This window comes from Brassica napus, chromosome C2, assembly GCF_020379485.1.
Source record: "Brassica napus cultivar Da-Ae chromosome C2, Da-Ae, whole genome shotgun sequence".
Taxonomy (NCBI): domain Eukaryota; kingdom Viridiplantae; phylum Streptophyta; class Magnoliopsida; order Brassicales; family Brassicaceae; genus Brassica; species Brassica napus.
The window spans coordinates 7683445-7710476 of NC_063445.1; the positions used below are offsets into that span (position 1 = coordinate 7683445).

At 35.3% G+C, this 27032-nt stretch overlaps 1 long non-coding RNA gene across 4 annotated transcripts; it reads right to left on the reverse strand.

Moving 5' to 3' along the window:
• Positions 1–14784: 14784 nt before the first annotated feature.
• Positions 14785–20888, reverse strand: LOC106431391. Of its 4 annotated transcripts, XR_007319130.1 has the most exons (7): positions 16480–20886; positions 16298–16397; positions 16028–16116; positions 15894–15946; positions 15665–15781; positions 15428–15585; positions 14785–15192 (listed from the first exon to the last, which is right to left on the reverse strand). It is a non-coding gene; the product is annotated as an uncharacterized LOC106431391 (long non-coding RNA). The 4 variants fall into 4 exon arrangements; XR_007319131.1 differs by having other exon boundaries at positions 14785–15585; positions 18518–20888; XR_007319129.1 differs by having other exon boundaries at positions 16028–16397; positions 18518–20888.
• Positions 20889–27032: the final 6144 nt, after the last annotated feature.

Below are 27032 nucleotides of genomic sequence, written 5' to 3' on the forward strand. Positions count from 1 at the left end.
GTAGGGTAAGCTAAGAGCATGTTGAGTTGGCTCAGACATTTCATCGAACACCTTCCGGGCAATAAAATGTCTAGGTGTCTAATCCAAATTGGCCAACTCTAGATTAGCATTAAGATCACTCAATCAAGCAAGGAAACATATTAATCTACTCTAAACATTCTAGATCTTCACTTAATCATCCTAACCCATGAATCCAAAGATGACTACTCACTCATTATCATGGTAGACACTAAATCATTAGTTGATCTAAGTCTAAACATGATTAATGATCAAAGGAATCAAGCAATCACAAAAGATAATGATCAAGATTAGATCTTTCACTCAAAAGTGATCTTTGATTTGATAGAAAGCAAGATAAGATCCTAACATTAGGTTTAGAGAGTATTTATAGGACTTCTAAAAACCTAGTGGGCCTCAAAAACAAGACTGAGAAGGCCCAGCAAAACATGAAAAATCGACCAAATATAAATCTTGCGCGCGGGTTCGTGACCCAGCTTTGGTGGGTCGCTCTAGCTTCACAGCGGGATCGCCACCTCGCTACGGGATGTCGCCCTGGCTTCCTTCGCACTCCATGGATTTGACGCGCGATGTACCCACCTCGCTCCGTCTTGGTCGCTCCGTTTCTCGAAAGTTGTCGACGGGATGTTGGGCCCAGAGCGGGTACGCTACCTCGCTGCGAGAGGTCGCTCTGGTACAGAGCGGGTGTCATACCTCGCTCCAGTGGGTCGCTCTACACTTCACTCGTCCAGAGCGGGTGCATCAGGTCGCTTTAGCATCTCGCTCCAATTCCCATTTCGCCAAGATGATCATTTTCTACTCCTTAACAGCCCAAATGTCTCCAAATACCTTCAAGAACTTTAAGGGATGCTCCAACACCTAATAAAGACTTATGTATGCAATATGGAACCTAAAGGATGCCTAGATTTAATCTAGATGATCAAAATGTGCAAGAACGAATGACTAAAACAATGCAAATAAGCAAGATATCACTCAGTTATCTTGTCCATGCTTGAGCACCTAGCAACCTCAAAACGATCGACTTTCACAATGGAACCGGCTTTCAAAGATGGCATATAATGATTAGCACGTCCGGCGGGAATAAACCCAAGAATCACAGAATCTGCAAATAATATTATTCAACAAATAATCAAGAAATCAATTAAAAACAATTATATTAAATAAGTATGATAAATCGAAGATTAACTTACATTTTCATCAAGGAAGAGAACCGTGATTCCCATAAACTCACTGCATTTCTTGAAGTTCAGGGACTCTCAGAAGCGAGGAGGTTAAAGGCTATGCTCTGACTACTACGACCAAGACGGAGACACTCGAAGATTGAGTATACGCCGGTTTGAGGAACTGGAGAGGCAGAGAGAGACTTTCTAGAAGATGGTTAAAGATAAGAGGAATCAATGAGCTTTGTGGAGATGCCGATTGGGTTCATCAAAGAAGAGAATCATATATATATAGGGTTTACATAAGGGCTACAAATCAGGAACATTTATGATTAAGCGATTTAAGATGGGGAGATGAAGAGTTCACCGGTGAAAAAATAGATTACGAACATACACACGACGCAACTCTGTAACTCAGACTTGTCTGAGACAGTGATGAAAAGAACCCTAACTCATGTTAAACGAAGACAGTTCACAATATGGAAAAACAATAATTTTTGCTTTTTCATATAACGTGATAAATCTCATTTAAAAATGAAACTCGTAATACTTTTGTAGGCCCGACCCACAGAAAAAACCGAAGAAGCAAGAGTTTTCAATCTTCATAAATATATATTAGTTTCGGCCATCAACGTACAAAATATCCTTTAGTTTAGTGGTATAAATGTTGGTGTTTTTATCTCAATAATCCAGATTCGAGCCATGAGTTTGACACTTTTTCACACTTTTAAAAGTGAAACCCACAAAATGCTGGCGTGACACTGAGGAGAGATCAAAAACTCAATGATCACCGGACTATAGTGGCGAATGATCTTTTATGTTCATAAATTAAATTTATAAATTAACTTTTAAGTCCTTTATAAATAACAGTCAAACTTCTGTTCAAAATAGAAGCTGTATCATCTTCGTTACACAGTTTCAAATTGTCTTAATTGAAACATATACTCCGCCCGTTTCATAATAGATGATATTTTAGAAAATATTTATTGTTTCAAAATTGATGATGTTTTAATATTTTACTAGGATAAGACATGCGTCTTGCGCATGGTGATTTTATATGAAAATTATTTAAGAAATATCGTATGAAAAATAAATTTTATATTCCTAATCGAATTAATATTTTTGGCCCTTAAACAATTTTTTAAAATATTTTTTGTTAATTACATAATTTGTTTACTAATGACCTGATCTCATTTTTAAAAATATTTTAGGTCACAAAATCATTTATCGCATAAGAACCTAACGTTTAGGCCGAAGAATCTCATGTCTACTATTTGGTTATAATGAAACTATGCCAGTTCGGTTTTATATCATGACTTAGCAATTTAAAAGTTAATTATGGTTATGAGGAGTTTACGTTCACGTGCCAGTCCTATCTATCTTCAATATTTTTCTTATTTTTGTGTTGTTTTTTCATTTTGGTTATTGCTCGATATAAATATTGATTTTGAGTTTATTCTCATTTCGTTTTTTTTGCCTGAGATTTAGAAAAAGTTTAAAATTTAAAATTATTAAAGAGATACATACTTAGGTTAAGATCCGCGCCTTGTACAGAATAAATATTTTATATTTATTACTTATTTTATGTTTTTTTAAATATTATGAAATAATAAAATAATAATTATATATTAAATAATTAAGAAATCAGTTACTATTATGTAATAAATTGGTGTGCACATATAAATCAAACTACCGCTCTTGTTTACTCGCAATCATTTTAGGGTAAGTAAATCAAAACAATCAATCTTGTTTATCGTATATGCTATATAATTAAATTTAAATGATATTAACATAGATATATAGTATACTTTTAATATGAATATTTATTAAATGAGGTTTCTACTCATATGATTTTATGATTATTTGCATATTTGTGTAACAAAATTTTAGACCAGCGATTTTTTTTAATGTGAAATGTTTAGTGGTTTTAATAATTTATAATCATTTTTTAAAAAAATCAATGAATATTTCAAAATTAAACTATTAACTTTTAAATATATGTTCAACGCATATATCAAAATATAAGTATATATTTTCATATGAAGTATATTTTAATTTAAACAATATGAAATATATATAAATATATATTAACATAAACACCTATTAAAATAAAATTATTTATTCATATGATTTTATATTCATTGTATCTTATTATAGAAAAAAATTAAACCTTGATCACAAAAGTATATGTGAGAGTTTTAACAGTTTTAGTAATTTATACTCGGTTTGTAAAATTCCAAATTCAACATATATAAATAAAAATCTAAATTTTTATTATATGATTAATGTAATCATATAATTTATTTTAATAATAAATAATTAAAAAAAATGATAGAAAGTATACAAATTGTTAGCAAATCTTTATTATTTAAAATTATTAATTGTCATATATATCTTAATCATATTAGGTAATTTCATACGTTTTATTTAATGAAAGAATATATAATAATTTCAATTTGATAAATGAATGGTCCATAATTGACATGTTATATAATATAACATTCCTTAACAATTTAATTTTGTACTAACAAAATTTTCAATTGATTTTCAAGCTGCCACGTAAAACAAAATTAACATTCTAATTACGTGGCAACTCAGCACTTTTTTAATTAGTACAAACTACATGTTATAACTTTTTAAATGTTTCTCTATTAATATATAGGAGATATTATTTTTTAACTTTATTGAAAACTGTGTAACCAATTAGATTTTGCAGTCATTTTTATAATTGGTTGAATAATTTTTAAATTATATTTTTAAAGTCACTTTTTAGAAAAAGTTAAATTTATTAATTTTTGTGCATAGGTAAAACATCATGTATTGTGAAACGGAGGAAGTATATTTTATTAAATTCAAACATTAAGGCTCACTTCACAAGCTATCTTCTGGCATTCGGCTCAAAACCCGATACACCGTGGGTCTAATTTGGGCCTATTTTAGTTGTATTCATTTTGTTGTTTAACAATAATTTTGGGCCAACATTGGACAAACCGTTGAATAAAATTTCATACGCCAAATAACGATCCGGCCGAAAAGAGACCACCTCATGCAATGATCATTGAGCTTATTGCGCTTTATGCTTCTTCGTCAAGACTCATACACACAGCTAAAGACTATCTCATGTATGATCAAACCCTTTTCCACACTCTATTAATCTCGAAATGTCTCTGGTCTTCTTACTCTATCTAAAAGACACTTATTTTCTTCTTCAAGTGTATAAGATAGAACCATCGCGTTCTCAAAATTTCCACCTTAATTAGAGTGAGATAAAGGAACAAAGGGCCAATAAAAATGATATCTTATATAGAAGAACGTAGTAACATGATCCTCGTAGCAATCTCGTTGGACCGCGAGTAGAGGCAAAAAGTTATATACTATTAGGCCATCAATGTTCTTGATACACCACTTAAGAGTGACACGATTGTTGCTCTTCATCTTCTTGGTTAGTATATATACCTAATTTCCTATGTTTTTGTCCGCTTAAAAGGATTATTTGACTAATTGGGAATTCAGCTATTGTTGTTGCAGTTGGTGAAGGGCCAAAAAAAAGAGATTCCAATGAAGAAGAAGAAGATAACTCACATTCACCAGGCAAAAGCTCATGTTTCTCCATGCTTGGAGAGTTTGCTTACACTTACTTGCTACCAGAACCAAGTATGATCAAAAAAAAATTACTACTTTGGCGTACGAGGATTTTTGAACTGTACTAAACCGGAAACTAGGGAGCGTTAATGAGACAAAACTTTCCGTATAATTGGAAGAGGACTAATCGATGAAGTCAAGTCAATTTCTGCTCACTGTCTTGTTCTTTCCTGACCAACCACTCAAACATTCAGCTTGTCCGCTTCAGTCTAGAGAACCACGATTCAATTCAGAATCATTGTAATAACTCATCTTGTGTTTTGCTAGGATATGGGATGAGATCAGAAGGTATGTCTCAATCTTTGCTCCAGCAACTTGATCTCTTTTAGTTTGGGAATCAAAGACCATATAGATTGTATGGGTGGGCAAAAAAACCGAACCGAGTCAAACCGAACCAAGCCGAACCAAAACCGATCCAAACCAAACCAAAGTCTATTATCAAATAGTTTAGTTTAAGATTTTTCCAACCCGAACAAATTGAACCGAAACCGATCCGAGCTGAACCGAGTTAACCGAACCGAAAAACCAATATGTTTTTGTTATTATTTGAATTAAACATACTAGTATATACTATCTACAAAATTCCTAACACTAAAGTCACTATTAACTTTATTAACAATGTCTTGCTTTTAGTTTTCCATTTACTTTACTAATTTTGGTTTGATTGTGTTCTTATAAAAAAAATTCGGGTTTTTTTAAGATGTTGTTTCAGTTTTATATTAGTTTCAATTTACATGGTTTATTTTTAAAATGCATTATTAATGATGTTTTTTTTTTAATTTTCTATTTACTTTAGTTAAGTGATTTGATTATAACTTAAAGGTTTTTTATTTCAATTTTATATTGAATTTGCTTTTCATAGTTAATTTTTCATATTCACCAACATGACGATTTCATAACCGCGTATTTTAAAATATTATTTCTCCTAAGAGAATTAAACTAAGAGAACACGTTTAAATCGGACTGAAATACAAACCAAACCGAATACAAACCAAACCGAATATAAACCGAACAGAAACCGATCCAAACCAAACTAATTATCGTTTACTTCAGTTGGAAAATTCTATAACAGAATTAGCCAAACCAAACCGATAAAATAATCGAAGTGCCAATCCTAATAGATTGTTACTCACTCTACAATTTCACGAGGTTAAAACATAATAATATGCCGTTTACGTTTGATACGAAGATTTGTTTAGCGGATTCGAACAAATACTCACTCCATACAGTTTTTTAGAAATATTTGTTTCAAAAACCATATTTTAGCATTTTGTAAGCATTTTATTATATACAATAATGATAAATGTAAATTTGAAAATATTAAATTTATTGGATTTTTATTAATTTAAATATATGATAATTAATATTAATATATAATAATTAAAAGTTAATTAGGTGATTCTCTCTCGTACTCATGTACATACACTACAAGAAAACGTGTCCATAACAACGAACATTTACCACGAAAATATTTCGTCGTAAATTTACATGGTGTTTACAACGCAGTTACGAGGAATCCAACTTTCGTCGTAAACGCCATGTAAATTTACGACGAATAGTTTTCGTCGTAAACTCCATGTAAGTTTACGACGAATGTACGTGGAATGAGAAATACGTCGTAATCATTACATCGACATTACAACGAAACATGTTACCGTTATATTTAGGTGAAAACGTGTATTCAATGTGCTTTAACTTACCTAATTTCGTCGTAAAGTCGTTGTAAATATTATGTTAAAACCATGTAAAATCCATGTAAAATATTCCTTGTAAAATCGTTGTTATATTTCAACTACCCAACTCGAAAATTTCTCTATATATATGTCATTTCCCACAACTCTCTTCCTCACAACACACAAATGGGAGAAAAAAAATCCGAAAAAAAAGATTTCAAAAAAAAATCTAAGAAAAAAATGGCCGGTGGCGGTAGTATTTACGAGTTATGGAGTTGAATGTATTTGCACAAAGATTCCGACGGGAGGGTGATGAACGCATTTCTGAGCGGCCTAGAGACATTCATGCACCAGGCGGGCTGTACAACGATCTCACAGGAAAGCGGTAAGATGTTCTGCCCTTGTCGGAAATGCAAGAATTCAAAATTTGCACGTAGTGAAACTGTATGGAAGCATTTAGTAAACAGAGGATTTACACCACAGTACTACATTTGGTATCAACATGGAGAGGGTTATGGGGAAAATGAAGCTAGTAGTAGTAATAATAATTTTGAGGATGGTCATCATAGTGAAGAACCGAATCATTTGCATAATGAATATAATTATCATCAAGATCATGAGCAGATGGTAGATCATGATAGGGTTCAAGATATGATTAGTGATGCATTTTTAGAAACAACTACAACAATAGCTGATGGAACTGGAAATGTAGAAGAACCTAATTTGGATGCAAAAAGGTTTTATGAAATGCTAGATGCTGCAAATCAACCAATCTACACTGGTTGTAGAGAAGGTCTCTCTAAATTGTCTCTAGCAGCTAGGATGATGAATATTAAAACGGATCATAATTTACCTGAGAATTGCATGGATGCATGGGCGGAGTTGTTTAAAGAGTATTTGCCAGAAGACAACGTGTCTGCTGAATCTTATTATGAGATTCAGAAATTGGTTTATAGTCTTGGGTTGCCTTCGGAGATGATTGATGTTTGCATCGACAACTGCATGATCTACTGGAAAGAAGATGACAAGTTAGAAGAGTGTCGATTCTGCAAAAAACCACGATTCAAACCGCAAGGCCGTGGGAGGAATAGGGTACCGTACCAAAGGATGTGGTACCTACCAATTACAGACAGATTGAAAAGATTATATCAATCTGAGAGGACTGCTGCGTCGATGAGGTGGCATGCGGAACATGTCCAGAGAGATGGTGAGGTTGCACATCCATCAGACGCAAGAGCGTGGAAACATTTCAACAAGGTACACGCAGATTTTGCTACAAATATTCGGAATGTCTATCTTGGGTTATGCACCGATGGATTTAGTCCATTTGGAATGTCTGGTAGACAATATTCTTTGTGGCCAGTCATTCTTACGCCGTACAATTTACCGCCGGATATGTGCATGGAACAAGAATTTCTATTTTTGACCATATTAATCCCTGGGCCGAAGCATCCAAAACGGTCTCTTGATGTTTTTCTTCAACCGTTGATAGAAGAGCTAAAGCAATTGTGGTCAGAAGGGGTGAGGACGTACGATTGTTCCTTGAAAAACAATTTTACGATGCGAGCAGTTCTGCTGTGGACGATAAGTGATTTCCCTGCTTATGGGATGTTGTCTGGCTGGACAACACATGGAAGATTATCTTGTCCATATTGTCTTGGATCGACGGATGCTTTTCAACTGAAGAATGGTAGGAAGAGTTGTTGGTTTGATTGTCATCGTCGCTTTCTTCCACTTGCCCATCCGTACAGAAGAAATAAGACATTGTTTCGGCACAAAAAAATTGTCAGAGACGGTCCTCCTCCATATCTCACCGGCCAGCAGATCGAAGCAGACATTGATTATTACGGAGCTCAGGAAACAGTTAAAGTTGGAGGAAATTGGCATGTTCCTGGAAATATGCCTGATGGGTATGGTGTGTCTCACAATTGGCATAAGAAGAGTATATTTTGGGAGCTACCCTATTGGAAGGATCTTCTCTTACGCCACAATCTGGATGTCATGCATATTGAGAAGAACTTTTTTGAGAACATCATGAATACATTACTTAACGTCCCTGGGAAGACAAAAGATAACAAAAAGTCAAGGATGGACTTACCTGATATTTGCTCAAGAAGTGAGTTACATATCAAGAGCAATGGAAACGTTCATGTTCCCATCTTCCGGTTGTCATCATAAGCCAAAACAACCTTGTTTGACTGGGTTGCATCAGAAGTTAAGTTTCCTGATGGTTATGTTTCAAATCTGTCAAGATGTGTTGAACGAGGTCAAAAGTTCTCCGGAATGAAGAGTCATGATTGTCATGTGTTTATGCAACGACTACTTCCATTTGCTTTTGCCGAGCTTATTCCAGCAAATGTACATGAAGCACTTGCAGGTAATTATAAATTTATAATATATATACATATGTTATGAAATGTTATTAATTTGATTACTTTTACAATATACAGCCATCGGCGCTTTTTTCAGAGATCTTAGCACACGTACGTTCAAGGAAGAAGTCATCGAACAACTTCATCATAACATTCCGATCATATTGTGCAACCTGGAGAAGATATTTCCTCCTTCATTTTTTGACGTCATGGAGCATCTAGTTGTCCACCTACCGTATGAAGCATTGCTTCGTGGACCTGTTCACAACGGATGGATGTATCCGTATGAGCGACAGATGAAACATTTGAAGGGGAAAGCAAGAAATCTTGCAAAGGTGGAAGGTTCAATAGTTGCGGGGAGTTTGACAGCCGAAACATCTAACTTCACATCATACTACTTTGCTCCAACTGTTCGTACGAGGAAAAAGTTCCTAGAAGATATGATGATGGTGGAGTACCGACATCATATCCAATTGATGGTGTTCCTGACATTTTCTGCGAAATTGCACGGTTTGGTGGTAAAACGAAAGAAGTATGGTGGTCATGTGAAGAGGATAAACATAGTGCCCACACTTATATTCTGCTCAACTGCGAGGATGCAGTGACCCGTTACTTTGAAAGGTAAATATTTTTGTGAATGTTAATTATATGAATTGAAGTTAATTATGTATGACTTGATTATTTGTTTAATTTGCAGCATGTTTGTATCTCAAGTTGAAGAAGCAATACCAGGAATATCTGCAACTGATGTGGACACACGTAAAGATAAGCACTTTGTCAAGTGGTTAAAATCACAGGTACGTAATATATCTCATACATTGATTAATTAAGTAAGTGTTTTGATACTTCAATATTAATTAAGAATAACTGCTTTTTGCAGGTTGATTATGACGATCCTTATTATCCCGTATGGTTTCACGAATTGGTTCAAGGTCCAGTTGCAAAGGTCACCACATCACCTATGTATTTCACACGAGGATTTACCTTTCACACATACGAGTATGGGAGACATCGGGCAACGAGTAACTACGGAATATGTGTGAAAGGTGAAACGAACTTTTACGGGATCTTGCAGGAGATTATTGAAGTGGAATTTCCGGGGTTATTGAAGCTAAAATGCGTCCTCTTCAAATGTGAATGGTTCGATCCTGTTGTGAACCGAGGGATTCGGTATAACAAATTTGGTGTTGTGGATGTCAATTTTGGGAGAAGATACAACAAATTTGAGCCTTTCATTTTAGCTTCACAAGCCGAGCAAGTTAGCTTCCTTCCTTATCCTCGGCTTCGAACTTCCGGGATAAACTGGTTAGCTGCTATCAAAATTACACCTCGTGGACGCATTGTCGCTGGAGAAGAACCGCCCTTGCAAGAAGAAGACGCTATCAATGAAGTTGAGGTACCAGAACAACCAACTGATGAAATCCTTTTGATCGACCCGCAAAACTTTCAATATGAAGATATTTCCGAAGATGCGACAGATGAAGCACGTGAAGACGAGTTCGAGAGAAGCGACGATGATGATTGTAATGATAGTGATGAGAACGAAAACGATTTAGAGTGATGTAATATTGATGAGAACGAAAACGATTTAGAGTGATGTAATATATGTAACAAATGTTGTATTTCTCTATTGTAACGTATGTTTAAAGAAATATTGTTTTTTTACCATCCTAATGTATGTGTAACAAATGTTGTTTTATATAATATGTATTTGTTTAGTTTTTAAAAAATTATTTGGAGTTTTAGGGTTTTAGAGTTTAAGTTGGAGAAAGAGCACAAAGTAGTAGAGAAGAGATATGATGTTAGATGATATGTGACTTTGGGGTTTAGGGATTTCATTCTCGGTGTTTAGGGTTAAGCGTTGTAAAATCGTCGTAAATGGTTATCTATTCCACGTAATTTCGTCGTAAATGGAAAAACGCGGGCCTGGTAACTTGGTAGTAAACGCGGACCTGGTAAATTCGTCGTAAACCGACGTTTCGACGTAATTTCGTCGTAAATCGAAAAACGCGGGCCTGGTAAATTCGTCGTAAACGCGGGCCTGGTAAATTCGTCGTAAACCGATGTTTCGACGTAATTTCGTCGTAAAACGAAAAACGCGGATCTGGTAACTTCGTCGTAATATTACGTCGCGTTTACGATGAATCATTTTCTATATATTGAGACGCCGAGACGAGGCTGCCTCGTTCATTCCTCCCAAACTCCTCTCCTCTCCCTCTAAGGTACATTCTCTTTCCTCCTTTTTTTTTTTTAAGTTAGTTTAGGTTATTAATTAGTTAGGTAATTAGTTTAGGTGATTAGTTAGATAATTAGTTTAGGTGATTAGTTAGATGACGGAATACTATAGTTTAGGTGATTAGTTAGGTAACAGAATAATTTTTTATTATGTCGTCATAATTGATTAAATTTATTTAATTTTTTTTAGATGGCTCCTAGAAGGAAACCAGCAGCACCTACTTATGCCCAGTTGTTTGGCGATAGTTCCGGTACATCTTCTTCCGGTCCATCGTCTTCCGATGCAGTTCCAGACTCTCAGACTTCTCAGAGAGTTTTTTCGAGTCCTCCTCTTCCACCGCAGATGCCTCCACCTCCTCCTCCGGCGGCTGCACCTGAGCCTGTCCCAGAAGGTGCAGTTCATCCGGATTTGCGTGTGCCTTTATATGCTCCCTTCGCGAGATATACGGTGGAGGATTTGCTTGCCCAGCCTGGACGGGAGGGTTTGGATGTTCTAGACCCCGATAGACCCCGAGGAACTTATTGGTAAGTTATTAATTTTTATTACATTAAAATTTAATTAATTTTTATTTTCTAACGGTTAAATTGTTTTTTTTTCAGGTTTGGGGCTAACAACCGTGTTAGCCGGAGCGTTTCGGCGACGATTAAGGGTTACTACGACGGGGCATACCCGAACTGGAGCAAGACACCAAATCACGTTAAGATCACGTGGTTTAAATGTTTTGCGGTAAGATTTTTAAATTTAATTAAATTTTCATTTTTAAATATATATATATTTTTTAATATTTATTATTAATTGTAATTTTTTCAAAATTTTTATGTTTCAGCAAAAGTGGCATTGGTCTTTGGGAATCACCGAGAGGGTGAAGGCGGAATTCGTTGCAAAGGCAAAGATACGCCTCTGCAACACAGTCTCTGATTGGAAGGACAAGTGGGAGATCTACGGGTATGAGGAAAGCCCACTAAGCTCACGACGGATGTGTGGGATGGCCTCATCGCCTATTGGGAGCACCCCTCTTCGATCAAAAAGGCCAATTCGTGCTCGGCTTCTCGAAGGACGAAGGATAAAGATGGTCATTTGCCCATGCTTCACAGAACCGGACAAAAACCTCATGCAGGAGTCCGTCTAGAAGCTGTAAGTTTTGTTTTAAATATATATTTTAAAATATTCAATTAATATAATTTATAATATTTAATTTAATTTTTTTTTGTAGTTCGAGAAGACGGGAGTCTTACCTTCTCTGTCTGACCTATTCAAGATGACTCACGCCACATCCGACGGAGTTTTTGTGGATCCTGCATCTGAGAAACTCTTCCAAACAGTGGCTGGTCGGATTGAAGAACGGGAGACGCAACTAACCCAGGAGTCTCCCGATGGATTACCAGTCACATTGTCCACCGAAGAGGTCGACAGAATCTTCGAAGAGGTACAACTTAAAATTTTTGTTTACATTATTTTAAATATTTTAACATAATTAACTATATTAATATATGTTTTGATTTTATAGGTGGCTCCTAAAAAGAAGGGACGGATAGTCGGTATAGGCTCTGTTAACGAAGTTGCAAGGACAACTTCGTCATACACTTCGAGACGGGATGAAGAGACTGCTCAGATGAAGGCTCGAATGGATAGCCAGCAGGTTCGTTTAGACTCTCTTGAGGATTTGCTAGACGTGATGGCCGTGGGAAACCCGGTTATGCAGAGAATGTTGAGTGATAGACGAGCCGCTCTTGGAATGCCACCATGAGATCCCCAAGAGTCCGATCCAACCCGTCAACAGCCGAGCAACCCCACCAACTACTTCGAGAATATGTAGTTTTTTTTATTTTTCTGTTTGTATTATGAATTTAAATATTATTGTATGACTTTTTAAAATATTTTTTCCAATTTCATATTTCGTTTTAAAATTTAAATTATTTTAAATTCTGAATATTAAATATAAATTAAAATCTATTATATACTAATTAATAATAATATAATAAGAAACGATGTAAACTCCTCGTAAACATTACATGGAGTTTACATCGAATGTTTACGTATGATTAACATCGAAATACTAACGAGGGTTTTACATCGAAATGTTTACGAGTGATTTACAACGAAAGTATTTACGTGTGCTTTACATCGAAATAATTACGTGTCGTTTACGACGAATCCTTTCCCTGCGCTTTACGAGGAATATATTTCGTCGTAAACGTAACGAGTCGTTTACGACGAAACCTCCGTTACGACGGACGTTTAATAACGAAACGTCTTTCGACGTTAATTCATCGTAACACCCCGTTTACGACGAATTTACAACGAATACTGCCCTAGTAAAAAATATGTTTTCTTGTAGTGATATAAATATTTTTAAATAATTAACTAATAAGAATTGTTAAATACTTGTTTTTGTTGTTTATGATTTTTACGTAATTTTATAATTTATATTTAAGATAAATAAATAAAAATACATTGAGTATTATTTTATTTTGTGAACAGATATAAATATTTACACATTTTTTTATAATTTATCTGTTATTTTTTATTTATATTATGAAAAATAAATAAAATATTGTATTAAGTATCATTATATTTTCATATTAACCTGGATGGCTTAGCACGCAGTGCTAGGAAACAACTGTTTTTTGTCGTTCACATGGATGCGGAGATACCGATTTGGTTTACAGAGTCAATATGAGTTTGTGAATGTCTTGTTGTCAAAAAAAAATTGGTATGTGATTTCATATATAATAATTAAGTTGGACCACGTAGGTATGTTAAACTCCATATATTCTTTCAGATTAAATACTAATTTTTCATCACAATAAAATCAAAATATTATTGGTTTAGTTTTATTTAGGGGGAAATTTTATGTTTACCACTTTCATGCTACCACTTTTCATCTTTACCACCACTAACCGAACATTTTCAAAAATACATAGGGTTTAGAGTTGATGATTTAGGATTTAGAGTTGATGTTTTAAGTTTAGATTAGTTAACCATATGTATTTTTTTTGTTAAAGTTAATCAAAGGGTTATATGTGTTTTTTACCTTTCATTAAAGGTGATGGTAAAAGTGGTTAGTGAAAAGTTGTACTTTAAAAATGTTATTTTTGGCAATTTTCCTTTATTTTGTTCGGTTCATTCTGGTTTTTTTTAGTAAAATAGGAAATATAAGTCTGGATTGTATTAATAAACTAGGGGGAGATCCGCGCTTCGTGCGGAATTTGATTATTTGTTAGTAATATTTGTTGGAGATTTTATATTAATTCATAGGGTTGTCTTCATGTTTGTGTGTGACATTATCTCCTTGTGATCAGCTTGTAGTTGTGTTATTTGCTGGTTCAACAAAAAGATTTCGAAACTCTTGACTAAAGTTTTTAAAGAGGTAATGTTGGAGATACATGTGGTTCCTCTGGTGAGCTCCCGACACCAGTGTGTTCCTCAGCTCCTGTTGTTCCTCTGCTGAGCTCCCGACACCAGTGTGTTCCTCAGCTCATGTTGTTGTAGTAAGTGGACATGTAGGGTTCAATTGGACGTCACCACTGCCGGTGCCCTGATTAGTTGCACATAACTTGTGGCTTTATGCAGGCCACAGATGTGGCTCCTGGGTTGTTGTTCTCTCCCTGTCCAAACGCATTATAATATGTTTCGACTGTATGTTAAAAGGAGAAATGGACAGTATGAGAAAGAGGTGGTTGTTAACATATTAAGGGTGTGTTCGTTTCAAGAACGCAACGATTAGCATCAGCGACAGAAAATGTTAATGATATTTTCTTCATTTGGAGTTTGAAACAAAAGACGCGGGGACTAAATAATCAAATGAATCCGGTGATAGTGCTGTCCCTGCATATTCCTTCTCACTTCCCAGCGACTGAAAACACACCAATTTCTTTCCCAGTCACGCCAAATAGGGCGTAAAACTTTCCTAAGTAAAAGTTTCAGTAGGGGACGCTGATGACAATAAAATATGTGGGACACAGTGAATGATTGATGTTTGGAGTTGAAAATGAACTCAAAAAGCTTCAATTGAAAATCAAACGTCTCACAACTATTTCTTGGAGAAATTGTGAAACCTCAGACTCTAGAGGGTCTGCAACACTTGCAGCCTGCATTTTAATGAAAAGAATGTAGACATCATTACGTAGCTTGTGTATGTAAATATTGAAATACCAATTTGTAGTCAAACATGGATGACAACAAACATGGATGACTCTCTCGCATCAGAGACACAAATCTCCACACGGTTTGCAAAATTTTAAAACGCCAATGGGAGAATGTTAGATGGCTTGTTTAGTGAATATTTTAAAAAGTGAGAAGTGAGATAAATCTACCGGGCAATACCTGACAACACCAATAGTGCTAGAGTTATGACAATAGGTGCATGTGAATGAAGGGAATCCTCGCTGTAGCTTTCTTGAACATTTGTAGCAGAAAATGTAGCACCATCCATTGGTGGTTTCAGTGGCCTCTACTTTGTTGGTGCAAAGGAACTCAGAAACCTGTGGTGGAATGAAGGAACTCTAGTAATTTAATATTTATGAAACCATATAGCACGACGTCACCAGTAAGGAAATGTACCTGCAGCGAGATTTCAGCACGTACGCATTAAGCTTGAGCAACGTAACAGTTTCAATTTTCTGAACATCTCCATATTTGGTATAACTTGCAGAGCTGGTGACACCATCCTCACCGAAGCTGTGGTTGGTGATGGCAGTAATTATTTAGATGCTAGGTGTAACAGACATATAATATAGTGAACAAACGTTTGAGCGACTTAGGCAGCGAAGTAGGACTGGCTTGCACTTACTTCTTTGTCGAAGTGGAAATTGGTCCCTGAAATTGCATTCAAATATAAGCGTCCTGCAAGTCTAGCCTAGTTAGTGTTGGAATAGTTATACACACACAAGTATGAAATAGAAAGGTTCATGGGAAGCTGTTGACCTCCTACAAATTTTGGATTAATGTTCTTTGATATTAATGACCTTAGGCTCCACACCAACCCCATCTAAGTTCTGGTGGAGTTTGCTGGCCTGGACGTCAAAGACACTTAGACAGACAGTAGTAGATATTGTAGAGCACTTTAGAAGGTTGGAAATATATTAACAGAAAATGAAGTATGTAGATGTCATGATGCATATTTCAAGTTTGGTAGTATACAATCAAACCAAGAGGATATATTAACATTTTAGTGGTCCTGAAACACTCAAGTACCCGTCAATTTGGATGGCCTCCATTATGTGTTGAGTTGTTTGTGATTCGTCATTAAAAGTTATATTGACGTTGCTCACCTGAGTCACCTCCCCTATGATGCCTGCAAAGAAAGTGTAACAGAGTGTGGATATATTAACGGGAAAACATCTAGATTTGTTCCAAATGTAAGTTAAAAGACAGACCTAAAACTTGAGTATTTTTGTTTGCCAATTCCATGAGTTGCTCATAAAGACAAAAACTAAAGAACTCCAGAGGTACTGGAGCAGGTCCTGCCGGAATCTCAACAAACTTAGTTAGGTCAGTGAAGCATATTGTGACAGGTGATTTTGTTTCTTGAAGTGGTGGTTGCTTCTCGTAGCATCAAACCCACTGAACAGAGATGTTTGAAAGTATTAAGGCGATGAACATAGATGGAACCTTGGAAAAGCTTTAACTGAAAATTGGGAAACACACGAAGAAAGCAAACCTTTTCATCAAGAAAAAACATGCTTCCTAGAAACGCATGAGACGCGTCAACACTATAAGGACGAAATGAATCTGGTGAAACGATGAGATATGGAGATGGCTGCACTAGTATGGAAAATTAGGGATTTGCAAAGAAGATGGGAAGAGTAGTAATTAAATTCGAGTAGTGGGATAGACGGAGTGACTTAATGGTGAAATTTAATAGAGTTCTCAATTGTGAATAAAACATTACATATCGTTCTGGTTTCTTCAGTGGAACAGAGAAGTATACAGACGACGGAGAGCTTTTCCAAAAAAAAATGACAAAAACGGTTCGAAGGAGGAGCTTGTAGTGGCCTCCATATGGAAATCTGGGGGGTTATGTATATCGGAACGGCGATCTGAGCCAAACATTGGTTTGGTCGGTGAGTTCGAGCCGCGAGAAGAAAATGGGAGAAAACCCTAAACACTTGTGGGTTAAGATAGCGTAAAGGAGACTGGGCTTCACTCTGGGCTTCATGCACAAATACTATAAAGTCCAGTTCACATTTCCGCATCAGACAACATAAGAAACAAAACCAAGAAAAAAAACACAGAACAACCCAGGTGTTGATAGGTGTCGAAATTTGCTCTCTCCTACCTGATGACGTGGCTTAATGAGGAGAGAGACAAGTATGTTTTATTGTATAAGATACTTGTCATATTCTAATATTTTGTTATATGTCATATTGGATCAATTTAAAATTATGTCGAGGGATTGAGACTTGCATAAACAAACCAAATTGGAAATATTTTGAAACTTCATTGATTAGTTACAATTTTATAACGTAATTATATCTAAAAGGTTAAACGATTGTATTTATCAATATGTTCTTATCTTAATCAGATATTTGATTTTAAGAATAATATTTTGGATCAGTTTAAGTGTTCATTTTTGGGTATGTTGAATTACATATATCATTTTAAATTGAATAATTTTTTTTAATAAAGTTAAAAGTAGTTTATTTTTTAACTTTATTTAGTTCTGTTCATCCTCTTAAAATTACAAGTATATTTACAAACATTAAAAAAAATTGATATATGTTTTTTTGAAAAATAGGAAACATAAATATAACGTTGGAGTTGCATTAATAAACATAACCTATAATATTTTGAAATTTCATGGAAATCCTAATAACTTAATTAGGCATGTGTTTTAGAAATATGATATTAGATGAAATTTAATTAGGCATGTAAATTTACAGAATAACTAAATCCTAATAACTTAATTAGGCATGTGTTTGAGAAATATGATATTAGATGATCATTTTATAATGTTTAAAATTTATTTTATTTTTAATCATTTGATAAAAAGTAAAATTATAATAAAATATTATTTTTATAAAAAACAAATATCTAAATTATTTTATTTTGTCAAATGTTGTGTAAATTATGTTATATATATAAAAACCTATAGATTTTGAACAGTAAAGATATTTCCTTTTTTTTATGTTTTTAGGGACAATACAAAATCTATATATTTTATTTATTTATGGTTTAAAAAAGATGATTAATTTTTTTACTAAAATGGAAATAAAACAATCATTAGTAATATCATGAATATAATAGTTTTTAATTCATTAAGAATATTCGTGTAACGAATCATTTTGATAATCAATGTTAGCGCCAAATGTAGTACACTAGTACTTATCAGATAATATTATTGATATATGTTTTTAATATATGTAAGAACTACAAAAGGTACCGAAAATGTTTTTTCTCACACATAAAAAGTACCAAGTATGTCGAGAGATTCAGTTAGCTCCTCCGGCGATGATGCTTCTTCAACGGTTCAGTGGCTTCTTCTAGCTTCCGTTCGCCTTCAGACAAACCCAAACATAGGCCGATTGTTGGTTTTACACCTATCTGAGCCCAATCACAACAACGACACCGATGTCTCGCTACAGATTCATATCTTCTCTTATCATGCACCCTCTCCTCTATGGAAATGGAGAAGAAAAGAGGATTGAAACACCCAAAACGTCAACCGCTAATCCAGTGTGTTACTTATTATGACTAATTAGTGAGATCTCTAAAGCCACAAATGATTTTCGTCAAGGTGAGCATTAGAGAGACTAAATTTAAAACTTTTGATCAGATCCACAACTTTTGTCTTTTTTACAGGATAATATAATCGAAAAACGTTTGAAACTTTTGTTTTTTTCTTAATATTTAAAAAGCATGATGTTGGGTTTATGAACTTTTATAAATGACTATTAAAAGTTTATAAATAATTTAAACTTTAGTCTTTTTCATCACTTATGAAAATGATTGTTTTTAAAATAAATTATTAAAATAATATCAAATTTGCATTAAAATTAGAATTCTCTTCTAAGTTTTTTGTAGAATTGCAGAGAAGCGTAAATGGGATATCTATGGGATGGAAGAAGAATCGTCGTGAAGAAAGTAACAAAGAAAATGGTGACATGAACAATGAAAAATAGTTTCTTACGGTACTCGCCATCATAAGTCATGTCTCTCATCCCAACACTGCTCTTCTCGTAGATTGTTGTGTTGAGAGAGGTCTCTATCTTATCTTCAGGTTCTCAACTTTTACTCCGCGTTGCAAGGTAATCTAATTTCAGATGTCATTCTGTTCTAAAGACTCTGGTTGGAGTTGCTAAAGGGCTTCGTTATCTTCACAAACGCTGCAACCATCGGATCATACACCGTGATATAATTCGGTTTAGCAGTCAATTCCTTAATGTTTGGCTATCTAGCATCAGAGTCCTGAAAAGAACCTTAGACGAGAAAACTGACATATATGCATTTGCTATTCTTCTTCTGAAATCATAAGCGGACGAAGACCGGTTAGTACCGCTTAGGAACACATTCTCTTATGGGTATAATTCTATTCATACCCATTTGATTGCCTTACAAGACACGGGACGAAATCTGTTGGATTTTCTTTTAAAGCTCATGTGCAATTCTCTATTGTATTTGTACTATTAGTACGATATTGTCTATTTCGGACCTAATAAGAGGTAAGTCCGCATGAATTTATTTTTGGTCTCTTCCCAAAAATCATATTATATATTAGATATTATTTTTCTAAATTTCTGATGTAAGATTTGGATTGATATCTCTAATCCTCGTTGACTTTTTTATAACTAATCTTTTAGCTAAACTCATACCTTATGTACTGGCCAAACCGGTGTTGGAGACAACAGAAGAGAATTGGTTGATCCGATATTGCAGTATGTACGACGATCAACAGATGAATAGGCTTTTTCTTACTGCTTCACATTGTATCCAACAATGACCAATATTACGACAAAGCATGACTTAGGTTGCATTAGATTTCGAACGTAACATATTAGAACCAACAAAAAAACGAAATAAAAGGATTTGGTTTTGTGACTTTATATCACGTGGTTAAGGTATTAGAATTCCTCACAAATGGGAACGAGGCTGAGATTGCGAAGAGCTGGAGAATGCCTAAGGATATGACTAATGACGGTGAGGATAATGATGCATGGGATGACTATTCTATGTTTTTCGGATATGATGTTCCTTTTAAATTTTTTTTTATCTGGTATCTACTTTTTTATAGATTTTTGTTCTTTTAATTTTTTTTAATCTTCATGAGAATTGAGGGATTCATCCCATAGGTAGGTAGGTACGTATTTTCACAACTAAATATGTACCGTTTTCGTTAATTCGCTATTTAAGGAAATGAAAAACATAATTTATACACAAAACTAAAATATATTACCCTATTCTTTTTACAATTTTGATACAGAGCCAAAACATACATATTCTTTATCCAACTGTTATGGTTCCAAAATTAAAAGAGTTGAGAGTACTATAAAATCAATGAAAAGTCAGCCAAAACGAACCCCAACATCTTTCTTTTAGGGAAAATCGCATTTTAAACATTGAAAGTGTCACTTTCTAACACTTTAAACACCGAAGTTTTGTTACTAGAATTTTAAACTTTCAAAGTGACATTTTTATCATAATAAACCTCCAAAGATGTTTTTCTGTTCATAGACGACTGGTACTGTTCATTTTACAGCTCAAAATGACGACGTGTCGGTTTCTTTAAAAAAAACAGAAAAATACCGGAAAAATCAAATGAAATTAGAAAAAATTGTAAAAAGTTCAAAACAAAATTTAAAAAAAAATCTAAAAATTCAAAAAACATAAAAATTAAAATTAAAATTTCAAACTTTAAAACAAAATATTAAAATTCAAAAAATTCAAAAATATAATCTAAAATTAAAATGTCAAATTTAAAAAAGAAAATTTTTAATTTTTTTTTAAAAAAATTCTAAAATAAGATCTAAAATTAAAAATTCAAACTTAAAAATTAAAATTGTAAAAGAAAAATTGTAAATATTTAAACAAAAAAATTATATTTATTTTAAAATTTCATCCAATTAAAGTGACTGTCACTTATGATGATATCAAAACTTGCCTCCATCAAAAACAATATATCAAAACTTGCTACCATCAAAAACTTTTTTTTATAATCCGAATATCCAGACACCTTACATAGCCCGACTAGCGCATAAGTACACTTCACAGAAAGCATCTCGAGAGCCGCCAATTTCACCCATGTTAATTGATGGTGGCCACACGCAGGGCTAATAATTCTTTCAAATAGATTATATTGAGTTTTGTCCAAAAAAAAATTTCTAAGAAAGAAAATGACCAAAAATATTTCATTAAAGATGCAAAAGACTCTTATGCTCTAAATATATAAATACAAATAAATAAAGAAAATTTTGAAATTATTTTTTTAAAAATATTTTAGATCTTATTTTAGAATTTTTAAAATTTTATTTTTCGTTTTTAAATTTGACATTTTAATTTTAGATCTTATTTTTGCATTTTTAGAATTTTTAATATTTTATTTTTAAGTTTGAAATTTTAATATTTATGTTTTTTGAATTTTGATTTTTTTTTAATTTTGTATAATTTTTTCCAATTTTATTCGAATTTTTCTGTATTTTTACGTATTTTTATTTTATTTTATATTTTTAAGAAAAAAAAGAAACCGACGCGTCATTATTTTAACCTGTAAAATGAACAGTAACGATCGTCTATGAGCTGAAAAACGTCGTTGGAGGTTTATTATAATAAAAATATCACTTTGAAAGTTTGAAATGCTAGTAAAAGAACGCCAACGTTTAAAGTGCTAGAAAGTGACACTCTCGGTGTTTAAAATGCGATTTTCCCGTTTCTTTTATGATAAAAAGCCGCATTACATATGACTTATGTATGTATAGAATAAGATCCATGAATTTGTCGTTATCGAAAACAAGTAATTTGATAAAAGAAAAAAAAAAGCAGTAAGCACTTCAATCCAATAAAAAAAGAAAGCAATAGTATGGATCTAGACAAAGACAGATTTTTCTTGGGTGGAATTTGTAATAACAGAAAATTCAATGAGAGAAAAAAGCGATAGTATGGATATAAATGGTGAAATTTGTAATAAGATATCTAATAGTAATAACAAAATTTGATACACAGTTGAGATTATATGTGAATACTTCGGCGTTGAAGCCAAAAGAACAACTTTTCTTTTTCTTGTACTAAATTTTGTGATCAAGTAAATTGTTAACCAATTCAGCTAGACAATGTACAACCAATTATGCCATCGTATGTTACTTCTTTTTGTTAGCTTTATTTATTTTGTTGCTATTCACAATGTTCATCTAGTGGAAGATGGGAACTGTCAGGATAGGGATTAAGGTGCAGAAGAGGACCACGAGACAATCCCTTGGGCCGGTGATTCACGTGGTTGGGGTGTGGTCGGACCCTCCACTTGTCCCCTCTTCGACCCAAGTCCATGTTGGACCCCCTTTGGGCCACGCAGGTCTCACTTTCAAGGAGCCGACATATAGTTATTTTTTTTGCTCCCAGTTTATTGATTCAACTGGTATAACAAGTTTATTTCCATCTAAATGTGACACAGTGTCTTTATTAGGCCCAACTGGTATAAGCTAATGCCAAAACTAATAGGCCCAGCACAAGCGAGTTTTATTCCAGGCAGGGTAAGTACTGATAACATCATTGTGGTTCAGGAAGCGGTCCATTCCATGAGGAGGAAGAAAGGACGGAAAGGCTGGATGTTACTTAAGTTGGATCTTGAAAAAGCCTATGATCGCATCAGGTGGGATTTTCTAGAAGATATTCTCTATGCTGCGAAACTACCACACATATGGATTAAATGGATTATGGAATGTGTTACGAACCCTGGTATGAGTCTACTATGGAATGGAGAGAGAACATAAGCGTTTACACCCCAGCGGGGACTGAGACAGGGTGACCCGTTGTCTCCATACTTGTTTGTGCTATGCATGGAGAGATTGTGTCACCAGATCGAATTTTCTGTTGCCAATAAGGAATGGAAACCAATCAGGTTATCTAGGGGCGGACCATCCTTATCACATGTCTGTTTCGCGGATGATCTGATATTGTTTGCTGAAGCATCACTATCACAGATTCGAGTGGTTCGTAAGGTTTTGGAGAGATTCTGTGAAGCTTCTGGCTAGAAGGTTAGTTTAGCGAAATCTCTAATATTCTTCTCGGAGAATGTTCATCGAGATCTAGCTAACTCGATAAGCAATGAGAGTGGCATTAAAGGTACAAAGGAGTTGGGGAAGTATCTGGGAATGCCTGTTTTACAGAAGAGAATTAACAAAGAGACGTTTGGAGAAGTGGTTCAGAAGGTTTCATCTAAATTGGCTGGGTGGAAGAGGAGGTTCTTGAGTATGGCGGGTAGGATAACTCTCACTAAGTCTGTCCTGGCATCAATTCCGGTCCATACAATGAGTTCTATAGCTCTCCCTGCGTCGACTTTGGAACAGCTAGATAGGATTGCTAGGTCCTTTATCTGGGGGAGTGGAGAAGGGAACAGAAAACAACACATGATGGCTTGGGAGAGAATATGCAAACCGAAGAGAGAAGGTGGGCTTGGTATAAGGTCAGCTAAAGGAATGAATATAGCTCTACTGGCTAAACTTGGATGGCGATTGCTTAACACACAGGATGGTTTATGGGTTCAAATTCTACGAAAAAAGTTTCGGGTGGGCGAGATATATGAAACATCATGGTTGGTTGCTCAAGGAAATTGGTCGCCGACATGGAGAAGTTTGATTTTGGGGATCAGACAGGTCGTGGTTCCAGGCGTTTCCTGGATACTAGGAGATGGTCACCAGGTCCGGTTCTGGAAGGATAATTGGCTATTGAATGAACCCTTACAGGGTTTAAGCAGCGTCGCGATTCCGGAGGCCTTATTGGAGGCAACAGCCCGTGATTTATGGCAACAGGGAGTGGGTTGGTTAGTACAACAAATTGAACCGTATATATCGCATCAAAATCGACTTCGGCTCGCCTCTGTCGTCATTGATGAAGTTACTGGAGCTAGAGACAGAATGTCTTGGGGAGAAAGTAAAGATGGAATCTTCTCTGTGAAATCAGCGTATGCCCTTCTTACAAGAGATGAGTTACCAAGACCGAACATGGAAGCTTTGTTTGGTCGAGTGTGGCGTGTTATGACACCAGAACGAGTTAGGGTCTTCTTATGGTTGGTCTCACACCAAGTGATCATGACTAATATGGAGCGGAAACGTAGGCATATGAGTGATAATGGCATGTGTACACTATGTCGGAACGGTGATGAGACTATTCTTCATGCTCTTCGAGACTGTCAGGCAGCTACTGGAATATGGAGGAGACTTCTGGTACCAAGCAGATATCAAAGGTTTTTTAACCAGCCACTACTAGAATGGCTATATGAAAATTTAGCGCAAGATTCAACGGCTAGTGGAGAAAAATGGCCTACGCTTTTCGCCTTGACTGTGTGGTGGTGCTGGAAGTGGAGATGTGGGTATGTGTTCGGTGAAACAGGGAAGTGTAGAGACAGAGTGCAGTTTGTTAAGGATAAGGCTCAGGAGGTGATAAACGCGAATAATAAACTGAGGCAGCACCCGGTGATTGGGGCACGAGTGGAGAGACAGATCGCATGGTCGCGACCAATGTCTGGATGGTGCAAATTGAACACGGACGGATCTTCTAAAGGGAACCCTGGACTGGCGGCAGCAGGTGGGGTGATGAGAGATGAATATGGAAGGTGGAAAGGGGGCTTTGCTATTAACATTGGCATTTGTTCGGCCCCTTTAGCGGAGTTGTGGGGTGTTTATTATGGACTGTGCATAGCATGGGATAATGGTATTCGAAGGCTCGAAGTGGAGGTGGATTCTGAGAGTGTGGTGGGTTTTCTTAAGACAGGGATACATGATACTCATCCCTTGTCGTTCCTAGTACGCTTGTGCTATGGCTTCATATCAAGAGACTGGATAGTCAAAATATCTCATGTGTATAGGGAGGCTAATCATCTAGCTGATGGATTGGCTAACTATGCGTTTTTTTTTACCTTATGGTTTACATTACTTTGAGTTGTTTCCGGAGCATGTTACTTCTATGCTGTCGGAGGATTTTCATGGGATAGCTAGAACTCGGCAATTTTGCCTGTAGTAGTCTTTGAAGTTTTTCTTAATAAAAAGTAGGGGACATTTGTCCCTTGCATCCTACCAAAAAAAAATTAACTCTTCTTTATAACATTGGTGGAAGTTTACATAATTTAAAGTTTCTTCGGTTTGACATAAGAAAAGGTTTCCCAAACTCGCGAGTCATGACCGTAAAGTTATGACTACTTATTGACGATCGAGTTCAATATTTGTCAATATTTTCTATACACGAGTGTTATATATATAAGCATTTCAAGATAAAGAATATGAAAAACTGTGAACGTCTTGTAGGATTTAGATGTAAAACTCGTTCAAGATACTGAGATTTAAGATAGCATTTTCAAAAATACTAACCAAACAAAGTTTTCAGAGAAAGAGACTTTTAGCTGAATATGATGTTCATTTATATATAATATCTGAAAGATCAAATGCTCTTTGTCTTTGTTTAGATGCTGAAAACTTGCACAAACGATGGTTTTATATAGTCTTTACAATAACTAGAAAGCCTAAAACTACTCCAAAGAAACAGAGTTACTGCTACAACTACTTGACCGAGATAATAGGTCTTTTTTTTTAAAACAACTTGAACTAACTTGAACCTCAAGACTCGTTCCATACTCCCACTTCTTCCTTGTTCCTTACTTCTCGGTGATGCTGCTTCCAACAAACCCTCCGTAAACTAAACTTGGTTCACAAGTTTCAGCTTATCCGCAACACATCACACTCCAAGCTTGCTCCTTAAACCTTCAAAACTTTCCCGCTTCAATGCCTTCGTAAAGACGTCAGCTACTTGCTCAGTCGTTCCACAATGCTCCAAGCTAATAACTCCTTTTTCACTAGATCCCTCAGGAAGTGAAACCTCACGCCAATGTGCTTACATCTCTCGTGGAACACAGGGTTCTTGGAGAGTTTGATGGTTGAAGTGTTGTCGCAGAGAATCACAGTGCTTCCGTTCCTATTGTATCCCAACTCTTCAAGGACCCTTTTGTACCATATCACCTGACACGCGCAGACCGATGCAGCTACATATTCAGCTTCGGTGGTGGAGAGAGTGACTATTGGTTGCTTCTTTGAGAGCCAAGCCACTGTAGCTCCATCCATGAGAAAGACATAGCCAGATGTACTCTTTCTACTGTCTACATCGCCTGCAAAATCACTGTCAGTGTAGACTGCTAACTCTCATGTTCCTCATCTCTTGTACAAGATACCATAATCAATTGTACCCCTCAAGTACTTTAGAAGTCTCTTAGCAGCTTGGAGATGAAGTGTTGTGGGTTTAGACATGTAACGACTCAGTAGACTTACAGAGAATTGCAGGTCTGGTCTTCTGATCCTAATGTACATGAGACTTCCTATTATTTGTTTGTAGAAAGTCTCATCTACTAGCTCTCCTCCATCGTCTAGATCTAGCTTGCTTCCAGGTACTATTGGGTTGCATACTGAATTGTAATTCTCCGTGTCGAAGCGTCTCAACACCTCAAGAGCATATTATGCCTGAGATATATGAATTCCAAATGATGTCTCTAACACTTCTATCCCAAGGAAATACCTCATTTTGCTAAGATCGGTCATGTCGAACTCCTTCTTCATCGAATGCTTGAACTCTTCAATCATCTCCATGTCACCTCCTGTGTATATTAGATCATCTACATATACACTGACATACATAGAGTTACCGTGTTTGTTTGTCTTGGTGAAGAAGGTTTCCTCGTTCTCAGACTTCTCAAAACCTTCCTTGGCAAAGTACTCTTTAATTCGACTGAACCAGGCTC